General features: G+C 50.4%; 1 long non-coding RNA gene across 3 annotated transcripts; it reads right to left on the bottom strand.

Moving 5' to 3' along the window:
• Positions 1-7,470: 7,470 nt before the first annotated feature.
• On the bottom strand, positions 7,471-18,663 carry LOC137143634 (uncharacterized). 3 transcript variants are annotated; one of them, XR_010917221.1, is made up of 4 exons: positions 18,233-18,663; positions 9,752-10,374; positions 8,498-8,623; positions 7,471-8,087 (listed from the first exon to the last, which is right to left on the bottom strand). It is a non-coding gene; the product is annotated as an uncharacterized lncRNA (long non-coding RNA). The 3 variants fall into 3 exon arrangements; XR_010917220.1 differs by lacking the exon at positions 18,233-18,663 and having other exon boundaries at positions 8,490-8,623; positions 9,752-10,867; XR_010917219.1 differs by lacking the exon at positions 18,233-18,663 and having other exon boundaries at positions 9,752-10,867.
• Positions 18,664-24,463: the final 5,800 nt, after the last annotated feature.

Genomic DNA, 24,463 nt, shown 5'->3' with positions numbered 1-24,463 from the left:
AGGAGCGGTGGGAGCTCTCAGATGGAAGTGGCTATAGAAATGCAGGGGGTTTATTTATCTTGGTGTCCTACCTCTGACTTTAGCCAGGGTTTTTTTCTTTTTCTTCCTTTCAGAATGAAGTACAAAGCCCCCCTCCATGTCCCCACTCAAGAAGGCAGCTGGACAATAGTGAAACACTTATTCCACAGGGGAGAAGAACATTTCCTTCCTGACCCCAGCTGGTTCTTAGTTTATATCCTGAAACATGGGGCCAATGGCCCTTGTAATGTTTTCTTTTAAGCCAGTTACTGAAGCTGCTGCTCTTATTCATGTGTCAAATCCTCTTCTGAATCTTACAAAAATATTTGCCTCAGTAATATCCTGCAGTGGTGAGTTCCATAGGTTTATTGTACTGATGTGGCAGGTGTCAGTAGCTGGCACTGTTACTCATTCTTTTCTTAGTGAGTCTTATTATCATGTCCTTCCCCACAACAATCATATGCTTTTCCAGTGTTGGACACAAGATATGGCCCGGTCTGTAGTCATAGAATCATAGAAGATTAGGGTTGGAAGGGACCCCCTGCTCAAAGCATGACTGACCTCAGCTAAACCATCCCAGCCAGGGCTTTGTCAAGCTGCAGCTTAAAAACCTCTGAAGATGGAGATTCCACCACCTCCCTAGGTAACCCATTCCAGTGCTTCACCACCCTCCTAGTGAAAAACTTTTTCCTAATATCCAACCTAGACCACCCCCACTGCAAATTGAGATCAATGCTCCTTGTTCCGTCATCTGCCACCACTGAGAACAGCCTAGCTCCATCCTCCCTGGAACCCCCTTTCAGGTAGTTAAAGGCTGCTATCAAATCCCCCCTCATTCTTCTCTTCTGCAGACTAAACAAGCCCAGTTCCCTCAGCCTCTCCTCATAAGTCTTGTGCTCCAGCCCCCTCATAATTTTTGTTGCCCTCCACTGGACTCTCTCCAACTTCTCCACATCCTTTTTGTAGTGGAAGGCCCAAAACTGAACACAATACTCCAAATGCGGCCTCACCAGTGCCAAATAGAGGGGAATAATCACTTCCCACCATCTGCTGGTCTTGGAAAGATATCCCACGGTGCAGGGTTCCTCTAGGAGATGGCCATCCAACAACTGTTCCATGGTTTGTGTTTCACTGCAGTCGCATGTGTTTGGGTTGTTGGAATAGCCCCACTTCAGCATACTGGCTTTTGACCTGCCAACTCTTCTTCGGAGGGGATTTAAGCATGTCCAGGTTGACCAATCCTCCCCCTTGCCTGCGGGAAGGCACTCAGCAACACTGACGTGCATTTTGACATCCTTGTCAAGTATTTTGAGCTGTGTGCTCCACATTTCTGGTCATGTAGCTGTCCATGATTGTTTTAAGCGGTTCCGTTACTGCTGGGAAGCTTTTCCGGGATTTCAGGTGGCTCACGGCCACAGCATGACCATGTGGCGGATGTCTGGTATCTCCAGCCTGTAGCAATTGCTCGGGTTTGCTTGCGGCTGCTTTCCAGTAGAGCGATTTCGGCATGCACATAAAGGCTGCTCATGTCTGTTGGTTTTAGACAGCCCGTGATGTAGTGGCAGCTGCCATTTAGCCCAGGGTCCAGCTTCTTTGTGTAACGCTGACAGCTCCCGGTCATCGGGGGCCAGGATCAAACCTGGGACCTCTGCACGAGCCTCTACTGCCTGAGCTAAAAGACAGAGACCTCTTAGACAAAGCTGTAGCAGGCTCAGCAATCGCCAGCTGGTCTAGCTGCCACGAGAGGGGGACAAAATGTGCCGCTCTGAGCAGACGTGGGTTACATCTGCACAAGCTGATCTGTCCCTTGCCGGACTTGCATATTCCGTTGTCAACCAGCAAAGTGAAAGTGTGATGGTTTTTAGTCTTTCTGGGTTGGTTCCCTCTTTTGAATTCACAGGCTTCCTGTGGCTGTTGTTCCATGTGTTAACTTTGCCTGTTGTCATCTTCACGTGCGCCTTGGAAGAGAGAGTGCGGCCTAGCATCACTTCATGGTAGACAGTTTTCCAGCAGGGAGCAATGATAAACATTGCAGGTGATCGTGGATTGTCTAGTGGCAGTCTTTGAATCAACGCTGTATTGTTGTTAGTTTTGTGATGCCGTTTCCCTCTGGAAGAGCTGTTGCAAACAGCAAAAGAATTCGCTCCCTGCATTAATCTTTGTGGCTACGGCCAATGCTTGGGGCAGAGTCACAGCTGGATATCGGTGTTCGGACTGAACGTTCTGAGGGAGGGGTTTTGTTGCGTGCTGTCTGTGACCACCTCTGTCCCAGCACTGATGCATATAGCGGAAATAAAAAAATTACATTAAGAAAATACCCAGACTCTATGTCACTAATCTCTCCTCTAATGGGAAGCCGAACTGCCAGGTCCCAATGTCCACTACTGATCAGCAGAGAGGTGACAATATGTTGCAGGGGAAAAGTATTTTCTCGGATACGTTTTTAAAGTTACTGCATTTTAACTTCTCATCCCTAGTTCTTGCATCACAGGGTGGGATCGATAGAGTCACCGACCTGGCGTTTTCCATGACATTCATTGTTTAACAGGCATCTCTCGCTCTCTCCTCTTTTCCAAATGCAATAGCCCTAGTTGCTTGATGTCATCGTCATAGATACCTCGCGTAATCCTCACTTACAGAACACAGATGATTGATTAAACCACTGCAAGCACCAACTCCAGCACACGGCAGGCAGGACTTGACTTACGACTGAACCCCTCCGATCAGATACAACAACATCACAATCAGAGTATCCTAGGAATACAGGGCTGGAAGGGACCTTGAGAAGTCACCAAGTCCAGCCCCCTGCACTGCGTCAGGACCATGTAACCCCAGGCCATCCCTGACAGGTGCTTGTCCAACTTGTTTTTAAACGTTTCCAATGACGGGGACTCCACGACCTCCCTTGGCCGCCTGTACCAGAGCAGAACTCCCCTTGGAGTTAGAAAGCTTTCCTAACATCTACCCTAGATCTCCCTGGCTGCAGATTAACCCTATTACTTCTCTCCAACCTTCCGTGGACATGGAGCATAATTTATCTCCGTCCTCTTTATAGCAGCCCTTCGTATATTAACATCATAATGTACCAGACAACAACTGAGCACTAAGATAAAGCTATGGCTCCCTCCATTGATGGAGGTGCTATCCATGCTGAGCATTGCAATAGACCAGTGCTTCCCAACCGTTTTGGCTCGAGGGCCACGGATATTATTTTTACAATCCTGAAGGGCCACCAGTCTCCGCCAGCAGCCCCCCTCCCCCCCCCCGGCCGCCCCCCACTGCAGCCAGACGGCAGGAGTTCAGGGAGGAGGCTGCCTCCCTGCTGATCTCCCGTCCCCCTGGCTGCAGCAGGGAATCCGCACGTGTCCTGTAGCCCCGTGCGCTCCAACTGGGTCCCTAGGCAGTGGCTCCCTTCTGCAGCCAGTGGGAGGGGAGCCACGGGCCACTTGGAAAGACCAAGTGGGCCACTTTTGGTCCCCGGGCCACAGGTTCAGAACCACTGCACTAGACAATAGACAATGTGAGAAGGGACCATTGTGGTGATCTAGTCTGACCTCCTGTCTAACACAGCCCAGCGGCCTTCCCTGAATTAATCCCTGTTTGAACTCGAGCAGAGGCAGCCAAAGCAGGGACCCTGGGATGCTCAGAAAACTTTCTGCCGTTTTGATCGGACTTTCTCTGCTCCGTGCTGATTGCCTGTTGGATCCGGCCCTCCCTCAGTCTCTTCACCTCAGCTTCACTCCACACACCGCCTCCCAAAATTGTGGGTCTAACACAGCGTTTGCTGCTGTGCTATAGTCCAGTCTGCTGGTGTGTTTGAGCCCATCCCTGCCTTGTGTCTCTCCTGCCTAGTCAGATGGTAAATATTTATACCGTGTATAGAAGTTCCCTCCTCAGCCTCACCTCCACTTCAGCAGGGGCTTTCGGTAGCAGATGAGGAGATCAGAGGTGAATGAGACCCAAACAGAGATCGGGGTGTGCACCTTTATGCCCAGGAGAGACCCCAGCCCAGGACTCTGGGGATGGACTCTTGACCGCCCCCCGGCCATGGTAGTTGAACCAGCAATTGTGCCCGACCAGGTCTCAAGAGATGGAATTTGCCCTTCCTGCCAGTCTGGGGTGTCTGGGACAGGGAAAATTAGCACTCGATTGCTATAAGCATTTGGATTCTGGTGGTACCCGGCTGCACCAGCTGAGATCAGGGCCCTATCGTGCAAGGTGCTGTACATGCACATAGAGAGAGACCCAAAGATCTAAAAAAGGCTGCAGCCTGGGAGGGAAAACGCAGGCGGGGAACGTGCCTTGCCCAAGGTCACCAGCAGAGCTAGGACTAGAAGGCAGGTCTCCTGAGTACCTGATGCACCAAGCCACACCGCTTGCCCCGAGTCTGTTACTTCCTCCTGAAACAAATGCTCTTGCCCTAGGGCCGGATTCAAAGCCCGTGAAAATCAACAGGAGCTTCTTCACCAGGCTGTGGGCAGGCCTTCAAGATAGGATAATTCTGCTCTCCTGGGGGAGCGGAGGGAGGAAAAGAATATCCTGATCTCCTCTGCTTCCAGCTCGGGATAATGACTGACTATCCCAGACTCAGCACACTGGAGCCCCTGCTCATGGGGAGCCCCGGCCTTGCTTCCCCACAACAAGCTTCGGCCGACTCCCGCCACAGAGGTGACTGAGGCCTCCAGCCAAACCGCTTTGAAACATGCAACCCCAGCCCTGAAACAGCATCAAAGCAGGAGTCTTCAGCCCTGCCGGGCTCAGCCTTCGGCCCCCTTCCTTACAGACAGACGCACCGGAGCAACAGCCTGTCTCACTGCCTGGCTCCAGTCAACTCAACCCCCTTGGGCCAGGGCTAGCTGGCCTCCTAGCCCTTAACGGGGCAGGGCACCCTGTTACATGGGCCGCCTTTTTCGACAGAGATTCCTCATGCCACAATAGCCACCCTGTGTTGGTAAGTGGAGCTGCACGTCGCTGCTGGGGGTGGGTAAGTACATGGCCTCGTCCTGCTTATGAGGGGTCCAAGATTGCACCGCAAGCCATTGGCAGAGCCCGTCCACCATCCTTCCTCCCCCACTCACAGCTTGCAAATCGATTGGAAAGACATTCCTCTGGGCTCAGTCGCGTTGATCTGAATCGTGGTTCTGATCAACACAGCGCCCCCGGGGCAGCCACTGGCAGGGGGAGGGGTTTCCGGGACCGAAAAGACTAGCGGCGCAGAGATGGCACTTCATGCGTGGGAGGAAAACACCCTGGTGGCAGGAGCCGCGGAGCTTACAGAGCTGAGGAGCAGATTGCATGGCGGGGCTGGTGCAAGGCGCTGGGGGGCTACTGCTGTGTCCGGGATAGAAGGGCTGTGTTATGTCACTGCTAAATGACTGACGTGAAGGGCTGCTGTTCATCTACCTAGCCAGGCCCCAGGCTCACTTGGACAAGTCAACTAAATGACTTTGTGCCTCGGTTTCCCCACCTGTAAAATGAGGATAACAATACCGGGCGCTGTACAGTGCTTTCAACATGTAGCGTGCTATATAAATAGAGAGGCTTAATTATCTCCAGACCCTCTCTCTAGCTATCCATCCGGAACCACTTTAATTATTACTATTAATTAGCATCATTGCTGCAGTAGCGACTAAGAGACGCACTCATGGAGCAGGCCCCAGGACGCTAGGCGCTGTACAAAAAAAATGGAAGGGTGGATCCTGTCCCAAAGACAATCTACAATCTAAGTGACGGGTATTCATTTATCTCCTCTATCCATCACATAGGACTCCACGCCCTGTTGCATATAGCCATGAAATAGAGCATAGAAGGATGAATAACGACCCTGCTCTCGTCATCCAGTGCAGACAGCCAGCTCCCAGGATGGCAAGAGCAAGGTCATTATTTATCCTTCTGCGACTGCAGGTGAGCGGGAAGGCCCCACTGGGGTTTTAACTGCTCGATTGCCAGTTTTAAATAGGGCTGCCCACAGGCCTGCTCGCTCAGAAAGAACCCCTTGCAGAGATCTTGTGCCAACATGTTCGCAAACTCCGTTAACGGGAGATCTGTTAAGGAAGTAAGGACCAGTGGTTCGCACGCTAGCCTGGAGATTGAGGCTGAATTGCACAATCAGGGCCTGAGTCATAAGGAACACTCCTTCTCATTCATATAGTAAGCTCAGGAGCAGCTTTTCAGACACATTGAATAGCCAGGACACGAGCTGTCGGTTTTGTTTTAAGACCCTGGTTTAACCCAGTAGCAGAAACTCAGACGCAATGGTCTCAATCCTTGGATCCAACGGCTTTGTCCCAGTCTCAGCAGTGCTAAACTGCCTTAAAGAGGCAGCCAAGAATCCCCCTGACCGGGGACTCGTTGGGTAGCCACCTGCTTCTCCAATTTTGTGTACAAGGAGTGGAGGATGTGGGAAAAGGCAGAACAGAGCACACGAACCTGGGCCAGCAGAGCCATCTGTATGGGACTGCTGCAGCTGGATGGCACCAGCTGCAGTCCCATATAGACCACTGTGCCAGTGATGGCCTAAAACCCTTTAGGCTGCTTTAAATTACACCAGGTGGGTCTTTTGGCCCCCCATCAATCCAGAACTGATGGAGGTCAGAGATGGCTTAAAGTTACCTCCTCCCACCCGCTCTATTCAGCGACACCAAGAATGGCAACCAGTATTTTAGCTAAGCGAAAAGGGATTCGATTTGTAGCATTGAACGTCGATTTCATGGCGCACACACAAAGGGACCAACAAAATATTTCCATTGATGATAAATCGAAATTTACAGATTAGGCAAAGTGAGAAAAATGCTGCTTGAAAACTTGCTAGAGCCGAAATGCAGTGATTTCGACTTTCCAGCTAGGGTTGTTAGAGACGGACTAGTGAAGGAATCGTAAAAACAGGGATATTTGTTGATTTAAAGATAGTTGTTGTGCATGTTTTTACATGTCCCGATGACAATTTGTGTTTGAACCATTTATAAAGCTTTGACTTTTTTAATCTCAACCTCTACGCAACCTTTAACTTTTTGAATCTCAGCCCCCCATAATTTCCTGCAACTGTAAAAATGTAAATAGAGAAAAAATATGCTTAAAAATAAACATGGATGTGATCCATCAAATTATTTTTAAAAAAATAAAAAAATCAAATTCTGCTGAGACTAAGTTTAGCACTAGTGCCTTAATCAAGAAGTGAAACTAACAAGAACAAGAAACTGAAACTTTTTAGCCTGAAGTTTATAAGTCAGGCCCTTGGAAATCATGAGCCTGCCTTAAAAATCATGAGATTTGGAAGATAATAAATGTGGGGTTCTTTTTATTTGCCCCCTGGAGTTGGACTCTTTGCGGTTCGTGTTGCCAAACTTTTTTCTGCACCCTGGAGCGCTAGAGACTTGCTTCCATTTTTAAAACAAAAGCTGAGTGAAATGCAAAGTAACACAAAGAAACAGCTTTAGCAGGAGACAAGCGAATTGGATATTTATTAACATCCTTTTGCAATCTCAGACGCTATTAGCAACGCAAAGAAGGAGCGAATTGTGTCTGAGACATTGGAGCATCGTCCTGACAGTTCCCCTCCGCTGGTGCTTTCAAACACTATGTTCATTTTAGGCAGAACATTATCCCCTGTGCTCGCTATGGGAGTTGTGTCATTCCGGGGAGAGGAGAAATGTAGGTGGCTAAATGCTATGAGACTGAGCCGAGCTGGGATGAGTTATTGCTCCTTGTGTCGCTGTCACAGAGGTTTAGACTCCGGGGCTTTGTGAGCCGGGGAGATACGAGTCCCTGCTTTGCTGTGTCTTGGCTCTCCCAGCTGCACAAAGGGATGTAGTGTAGCTATTAAGGCAGTTCATGTAGTACCAAGGCTCCTTTACAATATCATGCACACTGAGTGCTTCTTGTGTGTCTTCGTTCAAGCTCACTCGGCCTCTCACTTACTCCACTTGATGTTATTCTGAACCATCAGCCACAGCGGAAGGGATGGTCAGACAGAGGGAGTGAGGGAGAGTGGGGGGGATTTTCCAACAAAGTAGGCCTGTGCAACGAGCCGGGACTTTAGATTTGTCCTCATTTTGCTTTCAGCGCTGGAGCTGTATGAAAAGTTCAGAGTGAAATTCAGAGAAAGTCCCCCAAGAAATCCAGTTCCCTAAGAACGGAACAAAAGGGGGAAGCCAATGACACAGTCCCCAGCAGCTAGCATGGCAGAGTGACCCCATTACCCAGCCCCCCAGTGCTGGCAGGGCAGAGCAAGGCCTAGGACCCAGCCCCCCATCCCTGGCAGGGCAGAGAGACCCCAGGACCCAGCCCCCCATCCCTGGCAGGGCAGAGCAAGCCTCAGTAATGAGCCTGTACAAAGAAGAACCGTTTCCAGCCGCAGGCAAATGGAGCTGGTCTTGTTCTGGCCACGAGTCCCACCCTGCCCCTCACATCCACCCAGGACAGGCCTTAGCTGCCCACGGCCCCCAGCTGTCGCTCCCTGCTCCTTTGCCCACCAGTTCACCATGAGCTGCAGCGGGAAGGTGTTTAAGGTCCCAGTCTTGCTTTCCATGGGCGTGGGCGTGTCATCTCCAGGGCGACGGCCTCTTGAGGGTGCTGCCATCCTCACAGACCATGGAACTTTTCAGAGCTGGGGGGAGACGGAGGATGGGTCTATCGGTGGCTATTAGCCAAGGTGGTCAGAGATGGGATCTCCTGCTCTGTCCCTAGCCAGAAGCTGAGAGTGAACGACGTGTGCTGGATTACCTGATAACTGCCCTGTTCTGTTCGTTCCCTCTGAAGCACCTGGCACTGGCCACTGGGGGAAGACGGGACACTGGGCTCGATGGACCATGGGTCTGGCCCCGGGTGGATGTTCTTTCGGGATGAGAGGCAGCCGGAGGTACGATTGGCAGAGACTGGGGCGTGGGTTGGCCGTGGAAGTCAGGCGCAAAGGGCGACCCAGGACTTCACTGCCTCCAGGACGAAAGAGCAAGTCTTTGGGTATGTCTACATGGAAGCCGGAGGTCTGAGTCCCAGCTTGTGTAGATCTTGATCAGAGCTAGCGTGCTCAACGCAGCAATGCAGCTACCAGCGGATGGAGGTGCTGGCCAACGTGAGCACGTGCTTATGGTATCAGACGGGCTCCTACTCATAGTAACTAGCCCCTCCCACTGCTTGCACTATCCTGGCTCGGTGTGTCCAGTCCCCCTCTAGTGGACTGTTCACTACAGGATAATACCCTACTATTGCCAGAAGCTAATGGAGCTACTCACTTAGCTCAAGTGATACAAAAAGGCCTGTATGTTGGAGTTAGAGGTCCTGGGGAATCCTCTCTCGTGACCACTGGTGGGGATTATTATATGGACATGTTTGTCAGGCACTCAGATAACCACAACAAAGGGCAGGGTGTTGTTATGACAGGTGTCATCATGTGGCTTTGTTACACACGGTCCTCCAAATTGTTTGCCTTAGCATGCGAGTGAGTTTTGACACTTGGGAAGACATGCTGTGCGGTTGTTAGTTTGGGGTATATACATTTCCGTGTAGTGGCACTTTGGGGAGAGAGGGAGCTGTGTGAACAGCAAGAGAATTTGCTACCTCCTGTCGGCTCTGATTAGAGTCAATTCTTGGGGTGGAGCTGCTCCTGGAGAAATGAGTTTTGGGTTAAGATACCTGGGAGAAGGGATCGCCCTGCATGCTGTTTGACCGCCTCTGTTCCAGGACTAGTGTGTGTATAAATAAAGCAAGAGACACTTAGAACATGCCCATACTCCACCTCACTGATTTCTCCTCTGCTGGGAAGCTGTCCTGCAGGGCCCCAGACATCTGCTACTGCTCACTAGGGGGGCAGCACTGGTGTGAGAACAGGACACTGGTATCTGTAGAAAGGGCAGCGTTATAAATACCTAGACAGATGTGCCCCACCAGCTTAGTGTAAGCCTAATTCAACCCCTGCTTCCAAAAGCCTTTCCCAAATCCTTGTCTACACTCGGAGACACAAATCCTCACACGGCTCCTGTGATTTCCATTTAAACCAGGCTGATTTGGGCTTCATTTAAGTCAAATGTAACCAAGTTTAAGCTAATCTGAAATGAGCTGCTCTTAACTCAAAACCAGAGAACCGCACAGGGCTTGCCCGGGTGCGATTTCTGACAAGGCCCCAGAGAACATCCCCCCACCTTCTGGAAAGGGCTGGTCTGAGAAGAATGAAGCTAGGGTGCTTTCTTTCTCTTTCTGATTCTCTTTCTCTGCCTCCCCTCACCCCTTTCTCTCTTGCCTCTCTGTTCCTTTGTTCCCATTGCGGAGCAGGCCGTGCATGAGCGTGTCCGTCTCTGGCACCGTTACAGGCCTTCAGGAGTGCAGCCACTTGAGCAATAACAAGGTGCAGGTGTAATCAATCTGCCAAGGACAAGAAAGCTTTTAGCCCTGGAAATCTCAGCTGCAGGCACATGAGCTGGGCTGACAGCCTCCTGGAGGTGGATTAGGTTTCAGCTGGTTCGTTTGTGTTTCAGGAGCAGAACATGCGCCCAGTTGTGACATGGAAAATGCTTTAAACCCAGCCAAGCATTTTAACAAGGCTGGGGGAAGGTCTGCGGGGTGTGGGGGGATCCTTTTTAAACAAGGGAGGGGTGGGGGATTTTGCTGCTCAGAGAAAGTATGAAACCACCTTTTGCTCAGTCTCTGTAATGGCACCAGATCCTATAGCTAGCTGGGAGAGAGACAGTGCAGCAGGATTCTGCTATTTCCACGGGAACATTAACCCCAGAGCACAGGAATGATTCCTTATGATGTGAGGAGTGACCCAGCTTAGGAAGTGACTGAGGGCTCTTTTCTGGGGGAAACTGAGGCTCCACAACACCCAACAGACTAGCTGGCCCCTGCCCCACATCCATCATCTATTCAGACACTTGCTGCACACAGACACAGTCAACCTAAGCAGGCCAGGAAGACAAAAGGCAGGAGGTTAGAGGACACAAACAGGACATTTTCTGAGTCAAAGCCCCAGACCTGCTCCCCTGAGCCACCTTGCCCTTCCTAGCTACAGTCCCAGCCAGTGTTACCTTTCTCCTCCTTCCCTCCAGGGTTGCACCAACTGCTTGTGTCTTTTCTGAATTTGAGAGCTCTTCGGGGCAGGGCCTGTCTTTCACTGTATGGGCCCCCATCTTGGTTGGGGCCCTCTAGGAGTGACTGTGATACAAATATCTGATAATGCCTCCCATCCCAAGATCTCACAGCCTTTATGTACCATGGTCGGTCTTTTCCATCTAGGAAGACTGTGTGATAAGGCAGTGTGACCGAATGGACCGCTGTGTTCACGCCCTACACATTAGTGTCATGTTTTTTATACAAGGCATGTCTTGTAAGGTACCAGTATCCTCTGAAAACTCAGAATTTGCTGGTCCGTATGTGGCAACACTGCATGTAAATTAATAAGATTTCTCTGTGTGGTGTTATTAACATATGTTCTAAATCCCAGAGGTTGGTAAACAGGTCTGTTCTGCACAAAGGAATGTGTGCTCTGCTTAATTCACATTTCATCAGTAAACAGAGTCAGGGAGGTCTAGGTTGGACATTAGGAAAAAGTTTTTCACTAGGAGGGTGGTGAAGCACTGGAATGGGTTACCTAGGGAGGTGGTGGAATCTCCATCTTTAGAGGTTTTTAAGCTGCGGCTTGACAAAGCCCTGGCTGGGATTATTTAGCTGAGGTTAGTCCTGCTTTGAGCAGGGGGTTGGACTAGATACCTCCTGAGGTCTCTTCCAACTCTAATATTCTATGATTCATCAAGAAGGGAAGGAAACAAAAAAGGCTCAACCAGGTAAGAAAAGCCAGCAGGGAACGTCCTTCCACATAGACTCTGTCTCCTGGTGCTCAGCTGGAAACATTATTCAGGACAGGAATTGAAATGATAAAAAGGAGAGGAAAACACCCCAAGACACCCCCTGCCCATTGCATTCACTGCACCTGAAGTGACAAAGGAAGCATTCCTTGGACTTTGGGGGAGTGGTCCTGACCTACAGGGTCTGGTCCGTAAGACCGCTGAAAACACGTGGAGAGAAACAATACTTGAATCTGAGATGGTTTGTTAAGTTCGGTATTAGTCAATGTCTTATCTTTATTTTTCTTGTAACCATTTCTGACTTTTGTGCCTCATTACCTGTACTCACTTAAAATCTATCGCGTAGCTAATAAACTGGTTGTTCCGTTTTATCTAATCTAGTGTGTTTAAACTGAAGCGTCTGAACTACAATTTGAGATAATGAGCTGGCATCTTATTCCTTCCAACTCTAATATTCTATGATTCTAAAATACTTAAAGTACTGTCTGGGAGAGCGCTGGGCAGCACAGGGCGTACACTTCTGGGAGCAGTCTGGGACTGGGGGTGTGTTGGGGTCACCCTGCAGTATAACCATGGCAGGTGAGAGCCAGCGCGTAACCCAGGTGCGGCTAGCAGGCTGCAGCTTCACTCAGACGGGCAGGGGGTGGCTTTTGTGAGCAGCCCAGAGGGGAACTACTTCAGCAAAGCACTGTATGGCAACAGGACAGGGCTGACAGAGCTGCTTGTTCATCTGATTTGCACCCTGGTATGTCACAGACGCCTATTGGGTGCTCTGGATGAGAAGAGTTTGGGGCTCTCCTAAGGAAGAGGGAGCCATGTGGCAAAAAAATCTCCTACCCATGGACTGACCCTTCTTGCAGGATGCTTCGCCAGAGATGCCAAAGACTGGACCCACGCCACCCTGTCCCATTACAGGTGGCCCCTCCAGGGCAGGATTGCAGAGTGGCACGAGGAAATCTGGCTCTGATGCTGGCTGTGACTAATGAGGGAGCATGTACCCCAGCACCAGGCTTGCTCACAAGCCTCGAATGCATGCCAGACACCCCAGATGTGTGTCTCTTTCCCAGCATGGTGAACCCCTAAGAAGTATTTCCCCTTCCCCCTCTGCTTGCTTATGTTCCCCACACAGCAAGGGCCAGCGAAGGCAAACATGCCTATAAGAGCGTTTGTTTTTCCAGCGTAGGAGGAGAGGTGGATTTCAGCCTGGGTCAGACACTGCCTTAGAAGCCGAATGTTTAGCCTTCAAATTCTTACTGTAAGTGTTATACTCCCTGGGATTCCTCAGCCTTCTGGCATCTCTCATCCCCAGCCCCCTGGCCAGTTCAGTAATCGACCCAACCAACCGCAGATTTCCTTTCCAAATGCAATGTACTCACTTCTTGTGTTATTTCTTTTAAAGGGACCCTGTCAAGATAAAAATCCTATAACTCAAGAACGGCTGGATGGATTTCACTCTGAATAACTCCCCTTTGGACTGAGACCTTACAGGCAAGTTACAGCACAACAGGAGAATGTTTGAGGGGGCTATAAGAGAGTGGAGACAAGAAATCTGTGTAAGCCCTTAACAACAAGGATCTGAGAAACTATAATAGTTTAATAATAATCTGTTTTTTTGCCTATGTTATTAATAGCTCCTTAGATTATTATGGATTATCACAGTAGTATCGAGAAGTCCCAAACCAGACTGGATTCTCATTGTGTTTGGTGCTGCACAGACAGAAAAAGAGGAAGTCCCTGCCCCAAAGAGTTTACAACTGAAATAGACAAGAGAGGCAAAGGAAATACTCTCTTCCCCATTTTACAGATGTGGAAAGGAAGCACAGAGCGTAAGCAACTTTTCCAAAGTCCCACAGGAAGTCTGTGGCAAAGTGAGCATTGACCCTGGGTCTTCTGGATCTCAGCTCAGCGCCTTAACCACAAAAGAAAGAGTCAATGAACATTTCAATATACATTTTGAAATTTCTGTGGCTCATTTTCAGGCATTCATAGACTTAAGGCCAGGAGGGACCATTCTGATCATCCTGTCTAAGCCCCTGCATAACACAGGCCAGAGAATTCACCCCGTGATCCCTGCATGCAGCCCAACAGCTTGTGGCTGAACTAGTGTGTCTTTTAGAAAGACTACTTTGCATTCCATTCAGCTTTTCCAGTGAAACCAATAGAGCTGCTTGGAGTGGGGTGTGTGTGTATGTGTGGAATGCCTTATTTTCTGCAAAAAAGTGTTAAAAACAAGCAAGCTTTTCATTTTTAATCAACAACATTTCAGAATTTTTAGAAGTGTTTGTTAAATTCAACCGCCCTCCCCCACTGAAAAAATATGTTTCCATTTCTGACAACAGAAAACAAAATACTTTGAGTTTGGGGGTTGAAAACCAAAACATTCTGGTCTTCAAAAATTGAGACTTTTTTCAGGTTTTGATTGTTGGATGAAACCCCCGTAAATCACAACAAACGCGAAAAGGTTCATGACAACTTCCACTGCGTCAAAAAGCCACGTGGGATCAAGAGGGTTTTGTCGAAAGTTTGTGCGACCACATCTAGGAAGGAATGATAAAGGAGGCTGTCACCTGTCCCTTCCTTTAGCTCTGCAGATGTGGGGAGGGGAAGGAGAGCTGCAATATTCATTTTGCTAGGTCAGGATGAAGGCATGTTTACAGGCTCCTGTGCTGTGTGGGAGAACAGTTACTGCCTCTGCCTCAGCTGAATTTCCTCTGTGACTAGCGAGAGGAGTTCAGTCTCCAGTGGGAAAGGAAAAGAAGTGGATTCCAGAAGACAAGGTACATGGATCAAGGATCATGGTCTGGTAATCAGGGCGCTAGCCCGAGACTTGGTAGGCCTGGTTAAAATTCCCACCTCTGCCACTGACTCCCTGTGTAACCCTGGGCAGGTCACTTCGGCCCAGAGCCTCAGAGATATTGAAATCAATGGGAGTTAGACACCTCAGTACCTTTGAGGCCCTCAGTTCCCCATCTGTACAATGGGAACACTCACTGCCCTGCCTCCCAGGGGGATTATGAACATAAATCCACTAAAGATTGTGAGATGCTCAGACACTAGGGTAAAGGGGGCCATATATGTACCAGAGATCAATAAAGTGGTACCTCTGGGAACTTCCTTACCAGTCAGGTGTTGATGCCCATTTCAGATGGCTTCAGCTTTGGTCTAGGTTCCCCCCTTCCTAGGACACACACTCCTCCGCTCGGGAAGAAATGACAGCGGGCACTTTTGGAGAGTCAACCAATGACCTCTTTCGTCTTGGATCGACGTTTGCCGCTCCCTGTTGACTTTAGACCTTATTTCTGCAGCTGCGACAGGCTCCACAGAGGGGAGTCCTGCAGGGGGCTTTGTTTGTGCGGGAAAGTCCTGGGCCTGGGGGGGCTACGAATCCCAGTGCATGTGTAAATCAACTGAAAAGACAGAGCTGAAGCTGGCTACCCTGGAGGCAGGGTGTTGATGTCGAACTAGCCTGAAGCACTGGCATAGCAATAACCTTCCAGCAGAATCATAGAAATCACAGAAATGTAAGGCTGGACAGGACCTCGATGAGTCACCTAGTCCAGTCCTCTGCATGGAGGCAGGACCGAGGATTATCTAGACCATCCCTGCCAGGTGTCTGTCTAACCTGCTCTGAGAAACCTCTAAAGGACAGAGATTCCACAACCTCCCTAGGCAATTTGTTCCACTGCTTAACTAGTCTGTCAGTTAGGAAGTTTTTCCCAATGTCCCGCCTAAACCTCCCTTGTTCCAGTTTAAGCCCATTGCTTCTTGTTCTGTCCTCTGTGGTTAAGGAGAACAGTTTATCACCCTCCTCTTCAGAACATTCTTTCACGTATTTGAAGACTGTTATGCCCCCGCTCAAGCCTTCTCTTGTCCAGACTAAATAAACCCAGTTTTGTCCATCTTTCCTCATAGTTCATGTTTTCTAGACCTTGAATCGTTTTTGCTGCTCTGCTCTGGACTTTCTCCAGTTTGTCCTCATCTTGCTGAAATGTGGTGCCCAGAACTGGACACAATACTCCAGCTGAGGTCTTATCAACGCAGAGCAGAGCGGAAGAATTACTTCTCGTGTCTTGCTTACAAGACTCCTGCTAAGACATCCCAGAATGAGGTTCACTTTTCTTGCAGCAGTGTGACATTTTTTATGATCCACTCTGACCCCCAGATCCCTGTCTGCAGTACTCCTGCCTAGGCCGTCATCTCCCATTTTGTATGTGTGCAATTGATTGTTCCTTCCCAAGGGTCCTAGTTTGCATCTGTCCTTACTGAATTCCATCCTGTTCATTTCAGACATTGCTCCAGCGTGTCAAGATCGTTCTGAATTCGAATCCTGCCCTCCAAAGCGCGCACCACCCGTCCTAGCTTGGTATTGTCCACAAACTTTATCCGTGTGCTCTCTGTGCCATTATCTAAATCATGTATAGGGCTCATGAATAGAACCGGACCCAGAACAGATCCCTGAGGGACCCCACTCGATGTGACCCACCAGCTCGACTGTCAATCATTGGGAGGCCGTGTCTATACGTACAGCTGCACCGCTGCTCTCCCGCCGACAGCACGGTGTACACGAATGCTGTAGTGTAGACGTGATCGTGAATGCTTTCTGAGTGCACTTTTCCAACCAGTTATGCACTCAGACTAAATAGCTCCATCTAGGCAACAGCAGCCTGTGCCCCGTTCTGGTGGGGAGAGGGACATGGGTCGCACTGCTCAGGGGCCAGGCCCCACCTGTCCCTTCAGCTAATTAACTAATGAGCTTGAGCGACCCTTGGGCATCTGCCGAGCTGCCCAGAGACAGGGACCTCCCCAGGTCCATCTGCCAGTCAGAGCTGCCAGCAGCCTGGCGGGTGATGACTCACAGCTAAGTGTGTCAGGCCCGGGCTATGTGGAAGCTCTGGTGAAGCACTGGTCTGCACACCCTGCTGTCCCAGTCCTGGGCTCCCACCCCTCTGACGATGCCCCTGAATCTCATCTACAAAGGCCGGAGAGCTGCAGTCACTTCTGCCCAGGCCTCCAGAGGAAGAGGCTCAAAGAACCTCTTTTTCTGGGCGTCCAACGGGTAGGTTTTGTCTAGGGATCGACCCACTTCCAGTCTGCTGGGCACCCCCAGGAGGCGGCAGGGCCAGGCTGCGGTGTGCCGCTGTACCCCGCATGCTCAGGGGGTCTGTGCACTGATGGAAGGGTGACAGCCTCTCCTCTGGGCTGGTGGGCTCAGAGATGCCGCTCTGAGTCCGCTGCTCCGTCCCGAACACATAGGGAATGAAAAGCCTTTTGCGATACAGAGGGAGAGAAGCTAGGGTGGATTTATCCCTCTGGCTTGTGCTGGGCTTCTTGGCATACCGCAGGGCCTGATTTCTCCGCGCACACCTTCTCCCGGACAGCTGCGAGTAAACGCGCCGTCCGCTCTCTCCAAAGTCGCGCCCCGGGCAGACATCCCAGGGTTCCTTTGCTGAGCACACGAGAGGGCTCCCGACCCTCTGGCTGCCAAGAAAAATATTTACCCTCCATCAGCGCTCTCGGGGCTGAGCTCCCGGGGTTGAAGCAACCCTTCCCAGCCCCTGCAGGGAGCGGGGCGTGTGTGGTCACATTCCTGCAGCTTCGTTGTGCGTTTCAGCTTTGAAAGCTCAAAGCAAAAGATTCTGTTTTCCAGGAGTTGGGAACGGGCGACTGGGGATGGATCACGTGACGATTATCTGTTCTGTTCATTCCCTCTGAAGCACCTGGCACCAGCCACTGTCAGAAGACAGGACACAGGCAAGATGGACCAGTGGTCTGACCCAGTCTGGCTGTTCTTAGGTTCTTATTCGGAGCCACCAAGTTCCACCTGGTTTTGTGTTGAAACCATGACTCTTCCCAGGTGAGCTTGGGAACCCCTGGATAAATAAGATATGGAGGGACATGGCTTTAAATAGTGAGCATGTTTAGGGGACAGAACATCTGTCTGTCTGTCTGTTGTGGTACCCAAGCACAGAGGTAGAGATTTGGAAGCTGTGGGGAAACTGACTGTTTGGCCATACGTGATGGGAGTGTGTGTTGTGTGGGAGTGTGTATGTGTGAGCACGTGTTGTGTGTAGAGATATGAAGGTTCAGAAAAAAACTGGAAAGTTGTGAGAAAAAAAACATTTTTTTCTTTTTTTTTTTTTCAAGGCCCTAAAAAATTGGAAATATGGGGAAAAAATAACAAGAAACTGTTATATAAAATATTTTCTCTCAGAATGAACAATGAAAGAGGAAGAAAAGAAGTAAAAACTTGAAGTATGCTAACGTTTCCAAGAACACATTTGTAACTGTTTAAGTTATATTAGCCTGGTTCATAGGGGCTGGCTAGTTTTATCAACCGTTATGTCACTTACTCTATATATGATGATAACGCACTGTTAAGGAGTCTGGTGTTGTTGCTACTAAAAAGTTTGGCTACATACCTGAATTTCCTGTTGGTCCTTAATATTGTGCTCTGTTAACAACTTTATACGGATGTTCATTTTCCAAGCTTTTTTTCTAGAAACTTGAGTTTCTTCTGCATCTGCAGGAGGAAGTCAGGTCAGGTCTATTTACATCCTATTTTTGAGCCAAATGGATACAAACTGCCTTGTTGTTTACAATAGCATCCATGCGTTCTACTTGCAACATTTAATATGTTTTTCCTATTTGCTAATAGGCAAAAAAAAAAAGAACGCACCGAAGTACGTTAGTGTGCAGCTGCAGGTCCGTCCCTTACTACTCGAATCAACACTAAAGAATTGATGTTTATTTATTTGATAAATCTTTCCCCTACCCCCTATTTCCTTTCTGGGTTATTCAGGAGCAGGCAACATTCTCACAGCGTGCCCGGGCGCCCGATGTTGTGGACAGTGAAGGAGATCCTGAGTACTCCCCGTGGTGATGTTGGACAGGTGGGAATTCTCTATCCACCCTTCTGCTGCTGTCCTTTTACTTTTATAAAGGAAATGAATCACCTGGCGGGGCCAGGAACACACTCGCGGGTCTGCCTTGGGAGGAATAAACCTGAACTGATCTATGCAATGGGTCTAAATCCAAAATACCAGTTATAATCAATCTGCAGCCAATATCCTCTTCGATTAGATTTAACGCACCTTGACTTAACAATTTAGAAAAACCGTGATCTAACAAAGTGAGAGTAATTAAAATGTCACAACCACTGTAAATCAACAGGGGGCACATCAATCAATCAATCAATCAATCAATCAATCAATGCAATTCACAGCTGTACATTAAATTTAACCAATTCACCTTTACACTGGCACCAGTGACCTCTCCCCCCCCCCGAGGGTGCGCTGCTCTGAATGTCGGGGCTCTAGATGCTTGCATGGGTGCGCTGGAAGATCCTGAAGCTGGGGACAGCGCTCTCTTGGTCCAGGAAAGCCGTCCAGCCAAGGCAACAAGGGGCAGAGCGATTCTCACGGGGCATCATTGCAAGCTGCGCAACCCCTCTGGGGATGGCAGCTGTTATAACCAGAGGTCAGGAACCCTGGATCCTGCTTAGACCATTTTGTCTCTTCTCAGACTCAGGGAAGCCCCTTGAAGTCTCCTCACTGCCTCCCTTCCTTTGCAAGGCTTTCCCAAAGAACAAAGGTGGTGGTTACTTACGCTGGCTGCACTGAATGCCAACCTCCGTCACTGCTGGGCACAGCAACGGTTTCCATCCTGGCTGAAGGGACGCCCTGCAATAGTATCCGGGGCTCCCTGCAGCTCAAAGCCCCAGCAGATTCTCAGCAGCAGCTCCTGGCTTGGACAGAGCTCCTCAAAGCCATCTCCATGCCCCTGACAAGGATCTCAGCTCCCCACATGCCCTCCCTCCATCCCCGGCGAGCGGATGGCTGGCTCTGCCTGACGGCGTCGTGGGTGCTGTACTCCCCCAGGCTGGATTGCAGCACTCAGGATCTGCCCAGCTGGAGCACTCCCAGTGAGGTGCAGAGGCCCCTCTAGGAGGGGGTGCCTACGTCAGCCCACCCAACAGCACTTTGCTATGTGCTAACTAAATCATCCCCCAGGAATTACAGGAGCTGGAGCCAGGAATAGGCAGTGGTCCCAGGAGGCCGGCACTGCTAACCCCAGCAGGGAGAAGAGGGGAAGCTGTTCCTTTCATTGCCCCACAGTTACTCGAACCCCCACATCTTCCAAGCATCCAGCCGCCATTGCCACGTGGCAGGGGTCAGCCCTGCCACCCCAGGCAGGTCTCGATGGGTCTCAGCTCCTTCCCAGTACAGCTCAGTGCTGCCCCCCCGGGTTGCTGAGTCCCTGGCCTGCACTAAGTGTGATCAGGTGGCCAGACTGGGACGTGTCTGCTGCTAGCGTAAGGCCGGTTTACATGCATTTTCCCAATCTCTCCTCAGAAAGAAAAATACTCTGTATTGATTCAGGTGCAGGAGCAGAGCTGCAGAGGTTAAGGGGCTCCCTCAGCCATTTATTTGTAGCCTTGATGTCATTTTGTACTTTCCATTTTCTTTAAAGACTTTCTTCCCAGACTCCTCAATGCACCATTGTGTTAGGGCTGGGTTTTTTACCCCATCTTTTGAGCACCGATGCGGCCCCCCAGCCTCCATCCCCACTTCATGCGGAACCCACGCCTGTTTCTGTTCACCATAATACCCCATTTCCTTCTGCGCATCCTCTAGACCCACTGTCAGAACTCTAGGGAATGTATGTGTGTGCGTAACACAACCCCTCCACCCCAGAATCAGTCTGCAGTACGCTTCGAACCCACCACCTGCAAAGCCCACAGCCCAGCCCTCTGCTCCCCGAGCTAAAGGGAGCTAAAGCAGCAACAGGTTATTGTCCTTTACACAAAGCAACCGCTAGCGGGTGACATGACACCTTGCCCAGAGTGTCAGCTATTCAGGTGAGAGACATGCCAAAAATAGCAGCAGAACTTCAGCTGAAAAAGCGGAGAGAGTTTTAAAGCAGATGCCAAGGGCACCGAGGTAGTTAAGTGATCAGTGCGTTACCAGTAGATAGGAAACCTGTCCCTAGCATTCCAGTCAAGTGGTTTTAATATATGACAAATTTCTGTGCCTGTTATCTTTGGCCGAGTCCCTTTACACGCTACGCCCCCTCTGGTGCTTTCATTATATATTTCTAACGAGAGGAAACTCTTTGAGATTCCCAGGCCCTGCACATAAAGCACACCCACCTAGAGGCCCAGAGACCGCAGCTGAGTGGCTGTAAGCAGGCCTCAGTGGGGTTAACTGACGGTATGGAGCCATGGTGCCGTCTTGTGATGGTGAGTTCCACGCTCAACGTGTGGGGAAAGGAATTCTCTTTAATTGCTGACACGTGGCTGCCTTCTAGTCTCACCGAATGCCCGTCTTCTTGCGTTATAGGAAATGGTGAATCAAAGTGCCCCAATCTGTCTCATGGATACCTTTCCTTATTTTGTATCCCTTTACCCTCCCCCAGTGTATAATTAAAATACCCAGCCTAAGGAGAAAGACAGTGTCAGAAACCAACATGTGGAGGGTCAGGCCTACTGCTCAGACCACTGGCAGTCAGGTCTGGTGGTTGGTGTAGTGGCAGCTAGGCCAAGACTGAGCTGCTGTGGCACCTGTGAGGTTTAAATACCTGCCCTGTGAGTCACCAGACCAGCTCCTGGCTTGTGGATTGGCTGGAGGGTGGCCCAGGGATGACTCATCACCACCTGTGATTTAATCAGGCTCCAGTACGGGGATGCCTCATCACCTCACGGGCAGAAGAGAGACCGGTGGCTGGAAGGCAACGCCAGCTGAATTGGAAAGAAGGCACAGATTGTTAAAACGGGCAGTGGTTCACCTCTGGAACAAACTGCCAAGGGCAGTGGTGGAGTCTCCATCTTTGGATGTCTTCAGACCCCACCTGGCCGCTCTTCACCAGACACACGTTACTGGGCTCAGTCCAGGGGGAGCTGAATGAAAGTCTCCGAGCCGAGGGATGGGGTCATGTCGTCACTCAGGCCTTGTCTTCCAGGCCGAGGTTGTTAGCATCACCAGCCTGAGGATGGAAACTCAGCCATCCAGCCCAGCCCCTCCGGAGTCAGCCCAGCCTCTCTGGAGTCAGTCCTTCTGCGATTCCCAGGAACCAAGGAGGAAGAGGACCAGGGAGCAAACAACTGGCCCCAAACAAGCCATCAACCTCTCTGCCTTCAGCAAGCCACAGCCAGCTCCACTTCCTCTGGCCACCCCCAGAGAGCGTCTTGGTAATCATTCATAGCCCGGCCTGCCTTCCTCTCGGTTAGCCCAGACAGCCCATGGCCTGTCAGGCTTCTCCCCTGGAGCTGGAGAACCAAGCGTCTGTCCTTCTCCCAGAGCTGCCTCCTAGTGAGCAGGGCTTCCCCCGCTTTTGAACCCTTCTTCCAGGCCCAACATGCCTTGCAGTCGTGGCAGGGTGGGATAACTCCAGCCCACAGCAACCCCTGTCCGGTGCGGGGTTCGTACACCCTGTCACCGCGCTTTACACCGGGATAGCTTCCTTCGCTGCGCTGAACCGGAGTTAGGTCTCTCCACGTACGCACCGTTATGCCAGGGTGGATCACTGCTTCAGCTATACCTGGATAGTTAATGCAGCAAATCTTTTAAGCGTAGACAAGGCCGGAGGTAAACAGCAGGGCTGGCCAGCAAGCAAGCATTCTGGGGATCTGTACCCTGATCACGGAGCTATTTGTCATTCTCACCTGTTGGAGCTGCTGCACCTTTTATAAATCATTAACTATTCACTGGGCAAGGGAAAGAGACTCGGATCAAGGAGGGATTTGAACCGGGAGCTCCCGGCGTCGCTGAGCATGCCCTTGCCACCACACTACTAGCTATTCTTAGGCAACACGTCTGCCCTCTCTGGTTTCGACCAGGGAGTCCATCCTGGACCTGAGAAACAAAAGTTTCAGTTTTGACAAACTGGCTTTTTTCCCAGTGAAAAGACATTCTGCATTCCTGACCAGCGCTAGTAAACGGTTCCAAGTCTCTTCAGGTTAGACTGAGCTCTCTGGGGCAGGGGCTGTCTTTTTGTTCTGTGTTTGTACAGCACCTAGCGCATGGGGGAGTGATAAATAGTAATTGTCTTGACTCGTTTTCAGTGCTGGTCTCGAAACCTCTTTATTTCTCCTCTGTCCTTTTGAGGCAGGGTGGCTGGAACTGGACACACCATCTCAGGTGAAGGCATCTGAGCGGGCTCCAAAAAAGTCACTGTTATTATTCTCCTTTGCTGTAAGTAATCAGGGCCTCCGGTTTTGTGCCCTGACTAAGAGGAGTTTAAAGTTTCTAAGCTAACAGTTATTCTCTCGTTAGCAGGGAATTCCCATGGAGGGAGGAGGCCAGGAACATTTCTGCCATGCAGGATGGAAGCCCTGATTGATTCTTGCTCTTCTCCAGCAAAGATCCCCTCCCCTGAATTCCTGAGATGCTCCCCTCTGCAGATCCGCTGCCCCCTTATCGCAGTGGAATGCAAACCATTCGAAAGTCCACCCAGGAAGGAGCCGAAAGCAGCCCTTGTCCAGATGACTCGCCACATCTCTCCACTGCTTTTATCGGGGCTGTTTTCTGCAGCAACAGCCTGGGGGTGTCTCCACGTGGCATCTTCTCCTCAAGGGCTGCGTGGCTGCTGGAACCCTCCTGCTTTTACCGCCACACCTCCCGCCCGTTCCCAGTACTGGCACCGTGTTGCTCCCTGTGGTGTCTGAGCCACTTTCTCTCTGGCTTCCCCCAACCCCAGCTTTCCAGACTCCGGCATATGCAGAGTGCTGCTGGCTGCCTTCCACGAAACAGTGACTCCACCAGGATCTAATTCAACCCAGCCCTCCCTCCATAGCGTCGCTGGAGCCCACTGCCAGATTCTTTCTCTGACAGTCCCTGAGGTTAAATGACTGAGGTAGAACTGGGGGTTGTAGATCAGGGCTACCAGTTCCCTGCTGCGGCCACTGCACCACAGCACAGGCCATCCATGTTTCCCTAGTACGTCTCTAAAGCCCTGCCACCAGATGCTGCTCGGACCCAGAATCCAAGGCCTCCTGGACTAAAGGCTGCAGGGCAGTCAGCCTGGCAGAGCATCAAAAGCACCATCAGATATTCACGGGCAACATCACAGGGCAGCACCTGTTTCGTGTCGGAGCCAGAAATTCATCACGGTTTGTTGGTTGGTTTGTCTGGTGTTTGCCAAGCAGCAGTAAGAGCAGTCGGCATCCACGGACCTCGAAGTGCTTTAGAAGGGCAGGTCAGTGTCATTACCCCAGTGTAACTCATTGCCCCATGACACCTCCCTCTGGGCACTGGCCGAGGTGGGATACTGGAGTACATGGACCATGGGTCAGATCCAGTCGGGCTGGCAATTCCCGGGTTGCCAGTCTGCCTGAATTTATCACGGCTCTCACCGTTATCTGGGGTTTATTTTCCCTTAAAGCCCCAGCTCCTGGAATCAGGAGAGTTCAATGAAAGCTGAGATTTGCCAGTAAAAGAGAAAGTAATTTCCTAGCCCCGCTGGTGGTGGAGCAAAGGTGGGAAAACACGATCCAAGTGTCACTAAAGGCTCAGAAACCGGAAGGTAAATAATGAGCACCCCAAACTGATTTTTTTTTAAACCTCATGATTGTAAGCCAATCTCACGATTTGGGGCTGGGGAAGGGGAGCTGACTCATGATTTTGGTCACGTGGGGTTAACAACGCTGCTATCCT

Source organism: Emydura macquarii, unplaced genomic scaffold, assembly GCF_026122565.2.
Source record: "Emydura macquarii macquarii isolate MOO-44397 ecotype Brisbane River unplaced genomic scaffold, CSIRO-AGI_Emac_v2 contig_3345, whole genome shotgun sequence".
In the NCBI taxonomy this organism is placed as follows: Eukaryota; Metazoa; Chordata; order Testudines; family Chelidae; genus Emydura; species Emydura macquarii.
This window is presented reverse-complemented; position numbering and strand designations above follow the sequence as displayed.